Source organism: Mus caroli, unplaced genomic scaffold (genome assembly GCF_978045245.1).
Source record: "Mus caroli unplaced genomic scaffold, Mus_caroli_1 scaffold_4, whole genome shotgun sequence".
In the NCBI taxonomy this organism is placed as follows: Eukaryota; Metazoa; Chordata; class Mammalia; order Rodentia; family Muridae; genus Mus; species Mus caroli.
The window spans coordinates 8,129,786-8,142,263 of NW_028227259.1; the positions used below are offsets into that span (position 1 = coordinate 8,129,786).

At 44.8% G+C, this 12,478-nt stretch overlaps 1 non-coding gene across 1 annotated transcript; it reads left to right on the forward strand.

Moving 5' to 3' along the window:
* Window positions 1-12,020: 12,020 nt before the first annotated feature.
* Window positions 12,021-12,168, forward strand: LOC115031182 (small nucleolar RNA SNORA57). Its single transcript, XR_003836802.1, has one exon. It is a non-coding gene; the product is annotated as a small nucleolar RNA SNORA57 (small nucleolar RNA).
* The last annotated feature ends 310 nt before the right edge of the window (window positions 12,169-12,478 follow it).

The following is a 12,478-nucleotide window of genomic DNA, read 5'->3' on the forward strand; positions in this document are numbered from 1 at the left end:
CTGCAGGTTATTTTATCACGGTGACAGTAAAAAAACAAAAACAAAAAAACAACTAGAACAGATGGAATCTCAACATAGTTTGAATTTGCATTTCTCTGAAAGCCATGGGTCGTGAGCAATTTTTTGTTCAAATATTTGTTGGTCATTTGTACTTTTATTTTAAAATCTTTTTCCATTTTTGAATGTATGTGTCGTACATATTTTTGGTGGGAAGGACCACCCATGAATGCGTGTGTTTTGTGTGAGTGTGCACGCGCGCGCACATGTTACATGAGAAGGTCCCAAGCTGACGCTGGGAGTTATCCTTGACCACTCTCCTATCTTGTTCATGGGGTCAGAATCTCTCACTCAACCTGAGCTCACTGATACGGCTAGTCTCTCCAGCCAGCTTGCTCTGAGGATTCCCTGCCCACCCTCCATTCGTACAGTAAATATGGCCCTGTCTCCCTACTCCCCCCCCCCTTTCTGATTTTAAGGGAAATGCTTTCAGTTTTTCTCTGTTTAGTATAATGTTAGCTCTAGGCTTACTGACTGTTATATAGTCTTTATTATGTTGGAGTATGCACCTTCTGTTCCTAGGAGGATCATGAAGGGATTTCTGCATCTACTGACACGGTTGTGTGGTTTCCATCATATTGCCTTTACATGGTATATGTTCACTGATTTAAGCCATCCTTGTATCCATGGGATGACACCAGTTTAGTCATGGTACCCCCATGGTTTAGCCTGTTGGTGAATTTGCCATGATCTTCTTGGAAACTTTATATCTATGTATCTTGAGGATTTTTTTTTCTCTCATTTTTGTTGTTGTTTGGTCCTTAGCCAGTTTGGCCTCAGGAGAATGCTCCTGTAGGGCTTCTAACTGTGTTCCTTCTCGCTCTCTGTTTTACTGACGGGTGTAAGGCACACGGTCTTTCCCTCTCTTGTAAGAAGCTGGTAGAATGCAGCAGAAAATCTACGTAGGATGAGCTTGCCTTTGCTAAGGGGCTATGACTGCTATGACCTTGGTGCTCATTGTGGATGTACTTAAATTGTTTAGACACCCCCCCCCCCGCCACCTCCCCCTCCCCGCCCCCCCCCCCAAGCTTCTAATTTTGGCAGGTCACAAACATCAAGGAATTTGTTCATTTTTAGTTTTTCAAGCTGTGGGTTTCCTTGGGCTTTGCTGTAACCCCCCCATCACCTCGCATTTGTAACCCCCCACACCCCCCATCACCTCGAGCTGTATGCTTTATGCTTAGTCTCTAAGTGCTTCCCCAGCTTCTGTGGTTGCTCTTGCTGTCTGCTGCCATTGCCCTGTAGTCCGCTGGGTTCAGTGAGCTCTTTTGATTTTTTTAATAGTTTGGATATCCTTTGGGACCTAGAATGTGTCCTATATTTAAATTACATTTGTTTACTGGTTTGGGGGAGGGGGTGAATGTGTCACATTTGCCACAGCCTGCATGAGGAGGTCATAGCCACGTGACAGGAATTGCTTCTCTCCTTCCTGTAAATTGTGACTTATTTGTCTGAGGTAATTGCTATCTGTGAGGCCTACGGCCTCAGTCTGCCAGCCTAGGCCTAGTCCTGGAAGCTTCTAGCCTCCATACAATCTAAGGTAGACCTAGAATATTTTCAGCCTCTGAGACTTACTGTGGAATAAGCGCATCCTTTCTAGTTCATTCTGAGCTCTGGCTGGTTCAACTCAGCTGTTCTGGCTCAAACGCCATGAAACTGTATTATAGTTATATGTGACGTTACCACTGGGACAGCCTAGATTCTTAAAATGCAAAAAATTATTTACAACTGCAGGTGAGCCTGTAATTATAGCCACACAAAAACTTTAACTAATAAAAAAATAAAAAATAAAAAAGAGGTTACATTTCTCCCAAATCTCTCTTTCTGGGAAGGAAAAAGGGAGAGAAAATTGCTTTCTCCCTACTGGTCATTATGCATTACAGTCACCATTTCCAATGCACAAGTGTGTGTGTGTGTGGGGGGGGAGACATTGGTCACAGAGCTTCTTGGGCAAACTGAAATAGGAAGAGAAATGGAGAGTTGCTCATCTGGACATAACTAAAATGGTAATAAAGGAAATGGCAAATGAATTGGAGCAAAAAAATCTCTGCACGGCTCATAAAGCCTTCCTGATCCAGCCATTTCTTGGTGGACCCCTGGTGACGGGAATGGTTACTGTGCTATGGGATGTGTCCTTGTGTCAGGCTGCGAGGTTGGCAGCCTTTGTGCAGTCTGGACACACTGACGTGTTCCAGCTCTATTCCCTTTGTCTCTTGCCTCTTCATGAAGGTTGTTCTGAGTGGGCAGCTGGCCGTGAGCTGAATGTATAATCACCATGGGAACCGGGGCTATAATTAATCCCTGGGAATGTGTCCCAAGGCCCCCGCACGCCTATTGTCTAAATACCTCTTGAATACTTCCCTGTGTTCTGAGCAGTTACATGTGAGTGACTGTCCATGCGTTCCCTGGTCTGTATGTGCTGATTTGTCCTTGAGAGCAGAGAAAAGAACAAAAAAAAAAAAAAAAAAAAAAACCCTACAATGTAAGAGTTTACACAAACAGCATCACAATCTCTGTGCTCCTGCTTTGTCCCTGTTATCTAGGAATCAACTGTAATCAAGTGCAATAGAAGAGAAAAGCAAAAAAAACAGTATCTGAAAACCTAGAGGTTTTGGTGGCTATCTCAAGCAAACCACCGAATGTCCTCCCCAGGGACCTTAGCTCAGTATGCACAATGCTAGTCAAATATGATTCTCTGTCTTTATCCTCACTTCCCTCTGGTTTAAATGACCCCACGCTGTAAGGCACTCTTGGTGTCCAGTGGTCCTTCTAGAGTGCATGAATTAATTGTCTCCCATTTTGTTGTCTAGCTGGTATTTCATGATTCATGTGACTTCTGCCTCCAGCTTCAAGTCACTCCATGCGCCTTCCAGGAGACTCTGAAGGAGAGATAACCGGCCTTCTAGGCAAATGTGCAGCTCTAGGTGTCTCCTGGGAAAGCATCAGCAGGGAACTTGAAAAGATGCAGGACCGAGGGTGGTGCTGAGGTCTGAATGTGGGTAGTGTACCATGAAGTATGTTAAACACTTGGTCCCCAGACTGGAACTATTGTTTTTGTTATGGACATTTAGGAATTTTGTTATGGTAATTTTACATGGGGTTTCTGCTCCACTTGATCCTGTACAACTCCCACATAAAAGACACAAAAACCTGGTATTTAATTTAGCACTGTGCTGAGTGGGTTCTGAGGGAGTCTAACCTACATCCCAGCAATAGGTCATGTGCTAATTGCAGTCTGTGTCACTGGGCTTCCCTGTTCCATGTGTGTCCTCAGGGTGAGCTTCTCTTGGCCGTGTGCTCATGGTCCATTCTGCCTCGTAGCCACCTCCTTCTTCCCTCTCTGTCCTCCCCCCACTCCCAACCCCCAAGACCCCTACTCCATTTCAAGACCCCTACTCCTTCCTCTCTCTCTTGTCCAGTCACAGGCTCCAGCCTTTTATTGTCCAATCAGAGATGCCTGGGGCGCATTCTCTACAGCACATTGGTCAATACAACGCCCATGTCCAGACTGCAACCTGTCTTGGGTTACAGAACTCAGCATCTGAATACAGAGCATATAGAACCCTTCATAAAGACTGTGGGACCCGTCTTTTCTTTGCTTCCTGGCTCTACGACATGCTACTGCTATAATAACACCGCCATTAGCACACACGCAAAACATAGGGACAACCAATTTTGGACTTCACTCTATAAAACTGCGAGTCAAATTATAACCTTCTCTTTGTTTCATAGTTTTGTTAGGTTTTTTGTTGTTGTTGTTTTGTTATAGTGATACAAAGCTGACTTTGCACACATTAAGATTTTTAACTTACTATGGAAATGCTGAAATACCACAGTATAAAGTTTTCAAGGATACTGTCATTTGGTTCCAAAGAAGCTACTCTTAGGTTGTGATTAAAGATTCTTTCCAATGGAAAGATGGCTCAGCCGTTAAAAGCATATACTACTCTTGTAGAGGACCAGCGTCCAGTTTCTAGCACCCATGCTGGGAAGATCACAACTGCTTAAACTCCAGCTCCAGGGGATCCAACTGTGCTACACAGACACTGCACTCACAGGCACACACCACACACACACACACACACACACACACACACACACAGATACTGCACTCACAGGCACACAGACACTGCAATCACAGGCACACACCACACACACACACAGACACTGCACTCATAGGCGTACACACACACAGAGACACTGCTTTCACAGACACACACCACACACAGACAGATACGGCACTCATAGGCACACACACAAATACAGACACTGCACTCATAGGCACACACACAAACACAGACACTGCACTCATAGGCACACACCACACACACAGACACTGCACTCACAGGCACACACCACACATAGACAGATACTGCACTTACAGGCACACACCACACACAGACACTGCATTCAGAGGCACACACCACACACACAGACACTGCACTCACAGGCACACACCACACACACACACTGCACTCACAGGCACACACCACACACAGACACTGCACTCACAGGCACACACCACACACACACACACACACACAATGACACTGCTTTCACAGGCACACACCACACACACACAGATACTGCACTCATAGGCACACATACACACAGACACTGCATTTAGAGGTACACACCACACACACACAGACAGTGCACTTACAGGCACACACCACACACACACATATTGCACACACAGGCACACACAGGCACACACCACACACACAGACAGATACTGCACTCACAGGCACACACAGACAGATACTGCACTCATAGACACACACAAACACAGACACTGCACTCATAGGCACACACCACACACACAAACACAGACACTGCACTCATAGGCACACACCACACACACACACACACACACAGACACTGCACTCATAGGCACACACCACACACACACACAGACACTGCACCCATAGGCACACACCACACACACACAGACAGACACTGCACTCACAGGCACACACTGCACACACAAGCACACACTACACACACACACACACACAGACACTGCACACACAAGCACACACCACACACACACAGAAACTGCATTCACGGGCACACACCACACATAGACACTGCACTCATAGGCACACACCACACACACAGGCACTGCACTCACAGGCACACACCACACACAGACACTGCACACACAGGCACACACCACACATAGACACTGCACTCATAGGCACACACCACACACACAGGCACTGCACTCACAGGCACACACCACACACAGACACTGCACACACAGGCACACACCACACACACACACTGCACTCATAGGCACACACACACACACACACAGACACTGCACTCATAGGCACACACCACACACACACAGACACTGCACACACAAGCACACACCACACACACACAGACACTGCATTCACAGGCACACACCACACATAGACACTGCACTCATAGGCACACACCATACACACACAGGCACTGCACTCACAGGCATACTCCACACACAGACACTGCACACACAGGCACACACCACACACAGACACACATTTTTTTTTTTAAAGATTCTTATAGAAAAGTGAAACCTGGCAGCACAGACTTTTAATCCCAGCACTTGGGAGATGGGGTCAGGTGGACCTGTATTCCTTTCAGGTCAGCCAGAGCTATAAAGTGAAGGAGGAGAAGGAAGAAGAAGAGGAGGAGGAGAGAGGGGGGAAGGGAAGGAAAAGGATTTCTAGAATCATCTTCTAGAAAGGGCTGTCACTCGATTGTCAATGCTTACCCTGCTTGCCCAGCGTGATGGAAGCCCTGGTTGGAGAGCTGGGTGTTGTAGAACACTCTGGGGATGGAGGTAGGAAGAGCAGAAGGTCAAGACCATTGTCTGCTATGTAACTCTTTCCAGCCCGAGATACACGAGGCCTTGTCTAAGACACAATTAAATAAATAAATAAAGATGAAAGATTCCTACAGAAGAACATATTGAGTTCTGTCTAGCCTAGTGTACATAAGACCTTGTCTCAAAAAGAGAACAGGGGTTGAGGAGATAGTTAAGTAGGTAAGTTAGTGCCATGCAGGCATGAGTTCAGTTCCCCTGTACCTAAGTAAAAACTGGATCTGGTGACACACAGGTACAACTGGCTTTGGCTTGCTCTGCTGGTCTTTTTATTTTTATTTATTTATTTTTTTACAGCCAAGCACTGCAGACATGGCTACCTGCTAATATATGAACCTTTCTCTAAAGCACTGACATTGGCTGGTGGGAACTGCCTTGCTGAAAGATTCCTGAAACCTACTCTCAAAGGATGACTGGAGCCAACTGATGGGAAATGGTTGTCGCCCCCTTTCCTCGGAGTGGGACCTGTGGGCAATCCAAGCTTCAGAGGTTGTGGTGGGACCAGGCAATGCCCAGGGTGCGTCTGAAGGCACACGTTTCCCAGGACTACCTCTGCTTGATCTTGCAGCTGTCCCTTACTCTCCTACGAAACGTGGATGCCTCCCTGATACTAAGGCATCCCAATATACACGATAGCTCCCAGCACGGACTCTCATTTATTTTCTTTTTCTTCATTCCACCTTTCAAAAGCACAAGTTTCGGTTCTGTTTATGGATTTGTGCATTTTCTGGGTGTTCCCTTTGGCCACAAACTGGTGGGCCTGAGCTCTGTGAAGGCAGAGGCGCACCTGTTTCATTCACTCATGTTCCCAGAACAAGTGCTAGCCCTGGCTCTTTCAGGAGCTCACAGACTGCTGTGTGGATGAGCGAATGTGTCGACTTGATGTCATTCGTCAGGATGAATTTGTCTGATGGTGATCTTTCCTGTCTGATTTATTTCAGCTAGCATATTGCCCTTAAGTTTTATTAGTGTTGTTACAAAAGGGCTTCCTTTTTATTTTATTTTTTAACTTCTCCTTGATTCTTTGTGATTTTCTTTTTTCTTTTTGTAGAACATGATATTAATATTTTCAACTGTTAATATTCAACAAACAGAATAATTATTTTAAAATATATTTCATTGCTATGTCTCCCTTTTTCATTTCTGATATTGTTAATTTGGATTGAGTCCTCTGGTTAGTCTGGCTAAGGGTTTATCTATCTTGTTGATTTTCTCAAAGAACCAACTCCTGGTTTTGTTGATTCTTTGAATAGTTATTTTTGTTTCTATTTGGTTGATTTCAGCCCTGAGATTGATTATTTCCTGCCATCTACTCCTCTTGGGTGAATTTGCTTTCTTTTGTTCTAGAGCTTTCAGGTGTGCTGTCAAGCTGCTAGTGTAAGCTCTCTCCAGTTTCTTTTCGGAGGCACTTAGAGCTATGAGGTTTCCCTCTTACCACTGCTTTCATTGTGTCCCATAGGTTTTGGTATGATGTGTCTTCATTTTCATTAAATTCTAAAAAACCTTTAATTTCTTTCTTTATTTCTTCCTTGACAAATTTATCATTGAGTAGAGCGTTGTTCAGCTTCCATGTGTATGTGTGCTTGTGAGACCCCAACTTAGAGTGTTTCTCCCTGGAAGGTAAAGCCCCTGGACGTTCCCCAAGCTTGTTTTCCCTGATCTCTAAAAATACAGCCAGAAAGAAGCTCTTTGTTCTCTATAGCCAGCAAAAAGCCTTTTTGTTTCTGTGCCTTACAGCCAAAGATGCGATAATAGTAGGAAAACCTACAAGGACATAGAGATAGACACCGGAGAGGAGGCTGCAGCTCACTCCCCCACCAGCCCCCCTCACCAGAAAGGAGCTGTAGCCAACTCTCCTCCCAACTCCTTCCAACTCCTCCCAACCCTCCTCCCAACTCCTTCCAATTCCTCAGCTAGCTGTTAAAAGCCCCCTACTGTCACCACTCGAACCCCCTGCCCTTCTAGTTGCGAGGGGTTCCTCAGCTAGCTGATAATAAAACCCCTTGCAGTTTGCATCAGGTGTGGTTTTCTCTCGGGACGTGGGGGTGTTGGCCAGCTCATCCCGGGACTTGAGCCCAGCATTGGGGGGTCTTACATGCTTTCCGTTGTTTTTGTTGTTGTTGAAGACCAGCCTTAGTCCGTGGTGATCTGATAGGATGCATAAGATTATTTCAGTCTTCTTGTATCTGTTGAGGCCTGTTTTGTGACTGATTATATGGTCAATTTTGGAGAAGGTACCATGAGATGCTAAGAAGAAGGTATATCCTTTTGCTTTAGGATGAAATGTACTATAAGTATCTCTTAAATCCATTTGGTTCATAACTTCTATTAGTTTCACTGTGTCTCTGTTTAGTTTCTGTTTCCATGATCTGTCCATTGCTGAGAGTAGGGTGTTAAAGTCTCCCACTATTATTGTGTGAGATGTGATGTGTGCTTTGAGCTTTAGTAAAGTTTCTTTTATGAATGTGGGTGCCCTGGCATTTGGAGCACAGATGTTCAGAATTGAGAGCTCTTCTTGGTAGACTTTTCCCTTGACCAGTATGAAGTGTCCTTCCTTATCTTTTTTGGTAACTTTTGGTTGAAAGTTGATTTTATTCAATGCTCCAACTTGTTTCTTAGGACCATTTGCTTGAAAAATTATTTTCCAACCTTTCACTCTGAGGTAGTGTCTGTCTTTGTCACTGGGGTATGTTTCCTGTATGCAGCAAAATGCAGGGTCCTGTTTACAGTCTGTTAGTCTATGTCTCTTTATTGGGTAATTGAGTCCATTGATGTTAAGAGATATTAAGGAAAAATGATTGTTACTTCTTGTTATTTTTGTTTGTTTTTTTTTTTAAGATTTATTTATTTATTTATTATATGTAAGTACACTGTAGCTGTCTTCAGACACTCCAGAAGAGGGAGTCAGATCTTGTTACAGATGGTTGTGAGCCACCATGTGGTTGCTGGGATTTGAACTCTGGACCTTCGGAAGAGCAGTCGGGTGCTCTTACCCACTGAGCCATCTCACCAGCCCGTTATTTTTGTTGTTAAAGATGGAATTTTGTTTGTGTGGCTATCTTCTTTTGGGTTTGTTGAAAGGTTACTCTTTTGCTTTTTTTCTAGGGTGTAATTTCCCTCCTTGTGTTGGAATTTTCCATCTATTATCCTTTGTAGGGTGGGATTTATGGAAAGAAATTGTGTAAATTGGTTTTTGTCATGGAATATTTTGGTTTCTCCATCTATGGTAATTGAGGTATAGTAGCATGGGCTGGCATTTGTGTTCTCTTAGGGTCTGTATAACATCTGCCCAGGATCTTCTGGCTTTCATAGTCTATGGTGAGAAGTCTGGTGTAATTCTGATAGGTCTGCCTCATATGTTACTTGACATTTTTCCCTTACTGCTTTTAATATTCTTTCTTTGTTCTATGCATTTGGTGTTTTATTATGTGACAGGAGGAATTTCTTTTCTGGTCTAATCTACTTGGAGTTCTGTAGGTTTCTTGTATGTTCTTTGTGATTTTCGTATCATGGATCCCAGTCCCACTCATCTCCCATCCCTTCATCCCCACCCTCCACCCTTACAACCTCCCCCCAAAGACAATTTGTTTTTATGTTTTAAATCTCATTGTAGAAGCTGCAGTGTGTTGCAGTATACCCTTTTGTCCACACATCTTTATCGCTTGCCAATATTCATTACAATGAGTCATAGGTCTGGTTTGAGGCCTCTGGCTTCAGCTACACTATCAACACTGGATCCTCACTGAGACTCTGTGTGGATATCCTGTTGTTGCCCTGTGTCATGGAGGTGTAGTGCCAGCCCCTTCACATATTTGAACAGCTCACAGATGAGGTAGATGCTGGGGAGGGCCTATGGTAACTGAGCTGGTCAGTCTACCAGCTCTCCTTCACCCATACCACTATGGTGAACTCTCTAACACTAACCCAGCTGGCTCACCCGACACTGCCCCCGCTAGCTCGCCCAATGCCAAATGCCCTCCTCCTGCTCTCATGCCCTGGAAGACCAGCTCACCTGTGCCCACACCAGCAGGGCTCTGCTGTGCTGCCCAGGCCAGGTGCAGGGCCAGCTCTCCTGAGTGCTAACATCTGTGAGGGGGGTTGGGAGGTTGGGGAGAGACAGCTCTCCTGCTGTCATGACCCCTGGGTCAGCAATCCCACCTGCAGCAGGTGACTCAAGGCAATCCAGGAGGGTTGCTTTTGGTTTTGAGGTATTTGGGGGTGGTTTTTCTAAAGACAGGGTTTCACTGTGTAGCCCTGACTGTCCTGGAACTCACTCTGTAGACCAGGCTGGCCTTGAGTTTATAGAGCTCCACCTGCCTCTGCCTTCCCAGTGCGTGTGCCCACACTGACAAACTCTTTCTTGTTCTTAGAACACGGTGTATATATACATCGTTTCCATTTCTTCCCTGAAGTTCTTCTGTATATAAGTGAGATAGTAAGTGCCTGCTCACAATTACATAATTGGTATAAGACAAGAATATGCAGCAATGATTTAAAGGCATCGATGTTTAAACTTTCACAGAGGAGGAACAGCAACATGGTGGATGGGTGTTGACCTGAGGGTCCGTCCCTTCTCTTTAGCAGTCACGATGGTTGTGCAGAAGATGTGGTTTGGACAGGATCTGTGGACCTTACCCTGTACTGCTCAACGAGAGCCGCTGGGGTAACCAAGGACTTCTCCTGAAATTAACAGAAGCAGCTTTAACCCAGATGCCAGCTGAAAAAAAATCTTCCTTTTTAATGTTTTTGATTGTGAGACAGGGTCTTGCTATGTGATCAGGCTGGCTCAAACTTGACAGATGTGGCAGCCCTCCTCCGTCTTCCTTCTGTCCTCTAGGGTTACAGGTATATGGCACCATGCCCTGAGAGAACATGTTTCTTTTTTTTTTTTTTAAAGATTTATTTATTTATTATATGTAAGTACACTGTAGCTATCTTCAGACACTCCAGAAGAGGGCGCCAGATCTCGTTACAGATGGTTGTGAGCCACCATGTGGTTGCTGGGGAATTGAACTCTGGACCTTCGGAAGAGCAGTCGGGTGCTCTTACCCACTGAGCCATCTCACCAGCCCCGAGAACATGTTTCTTGAGAAACTCTCTTCTAAGAACAGTCAAAGTGAATGACTCAATAGTAAGTGAATCCTAGTGATTTAAAAAATTAAAAATAGCAAGAAGTGTCTCTAATAACTAGATTCCTTGCTGGCTGTTCTTCCAGGTTGAGCACAGCACCCTCTTATATAGTGTCCTTTCTTAATCCTTCTAAATCTTGGCACAGACTTTCCCAAATGCATTTTAGAATACAACAAAAGCTAGCTGCACAGGTGGTCAAGGCTTAGCTGATCCCCAAAGCCTTTAACTTGGTAAAGACAAACTGCGTAAACATCCCTCTTGTTCTTCTCTGATTATTGAACCCGCAGCAGCGTCTGGGATTCGGCCTGGAATGTTTAATAAGAAATGCACTGCGGGGCTTAAGAGTGCTTTCAGCGGCTCTGCCTAGAGGTTCTTTTCAGCTAGTGAAGCTGCTGATAGGAGCTGAAAAGACAGAGCACACAAGAAAGCCAGGAAAGAAAGGGTCTGTGTGAATCGAGCAGTACTGCGCTTTCCACATTCTTTACAATGTATATAAAGTGTTTCCAGTGTGCGGGTCTCTGTCTGGCAGAGCTGTTCATTAGTGGCCTGTGAATCGCATTTTCCTTTTTTTTTTTTATATCCATAGGATGCCTTCTAGCCAGTTATATTAAAAATAGTTGTGTGTGGGTTTCCTCCTGTCCTTAGTCAGGGCATTGAGATTGATTTTTTTGTTTTGTTTTGCAATTTTGAGTTGTAAGAAGATCTGGTTTAAGTGAGGCCCGGCGGCTACAGATTGGCGCATTGCTCCTTGGCAGAGCCTGCGCTTTCGAAACTGGTTCTTGGGGTTTTCCTTCAGGGAGGCGCATAAGCAAGGTCCACACAGTTTCTGCTTTCAGACATCCCTACCAAGAGTATTAGAAGACACAAAAAAGCTTTTTCAAGGGTGGTTTTCAAGTAAGTCTTGATTTTGTCTTTATATGCGAGGGAACTACTGGGAACTGGGCCTGACCTTGTAGATCCTACTTTTCTTGGCGGGGACCGGGCGTGCGGTCCCGCTCCCTGTAATGTACGGAGGTAGAAGAAAGGGCTCTGGCCCTCTTGGCGCTATGTCTTCGGTGCTTGCGGCCTTCTGTTCGCGGGTTCTATCCTCAGACGCCGGAACACTTAAAAGAAGAAGAAGAAGAAGAAGAAGAAGAAGAAGAAGAAGAAGAAGAAGAAGAAGAAGAAGAAGAAGAAGAAGAAGAAGAAGACACAAAGAAATAGGCCTGTCACTTTGTTTCAAATCATTCAGCTTCTAAGATAAGCAGACCTTTCTCAAGCATAAAAAGAGGTCCTGAATGATGCATGAAATCCTTTCACACATTAAAAACGAAGGGATGGAGGGAATGTTGAACAAAATGACTCATTTATTTGTAGCACATAAATAGAATTTCCTTTGAGGAAACACTCACAACACACACACACAATATACACACA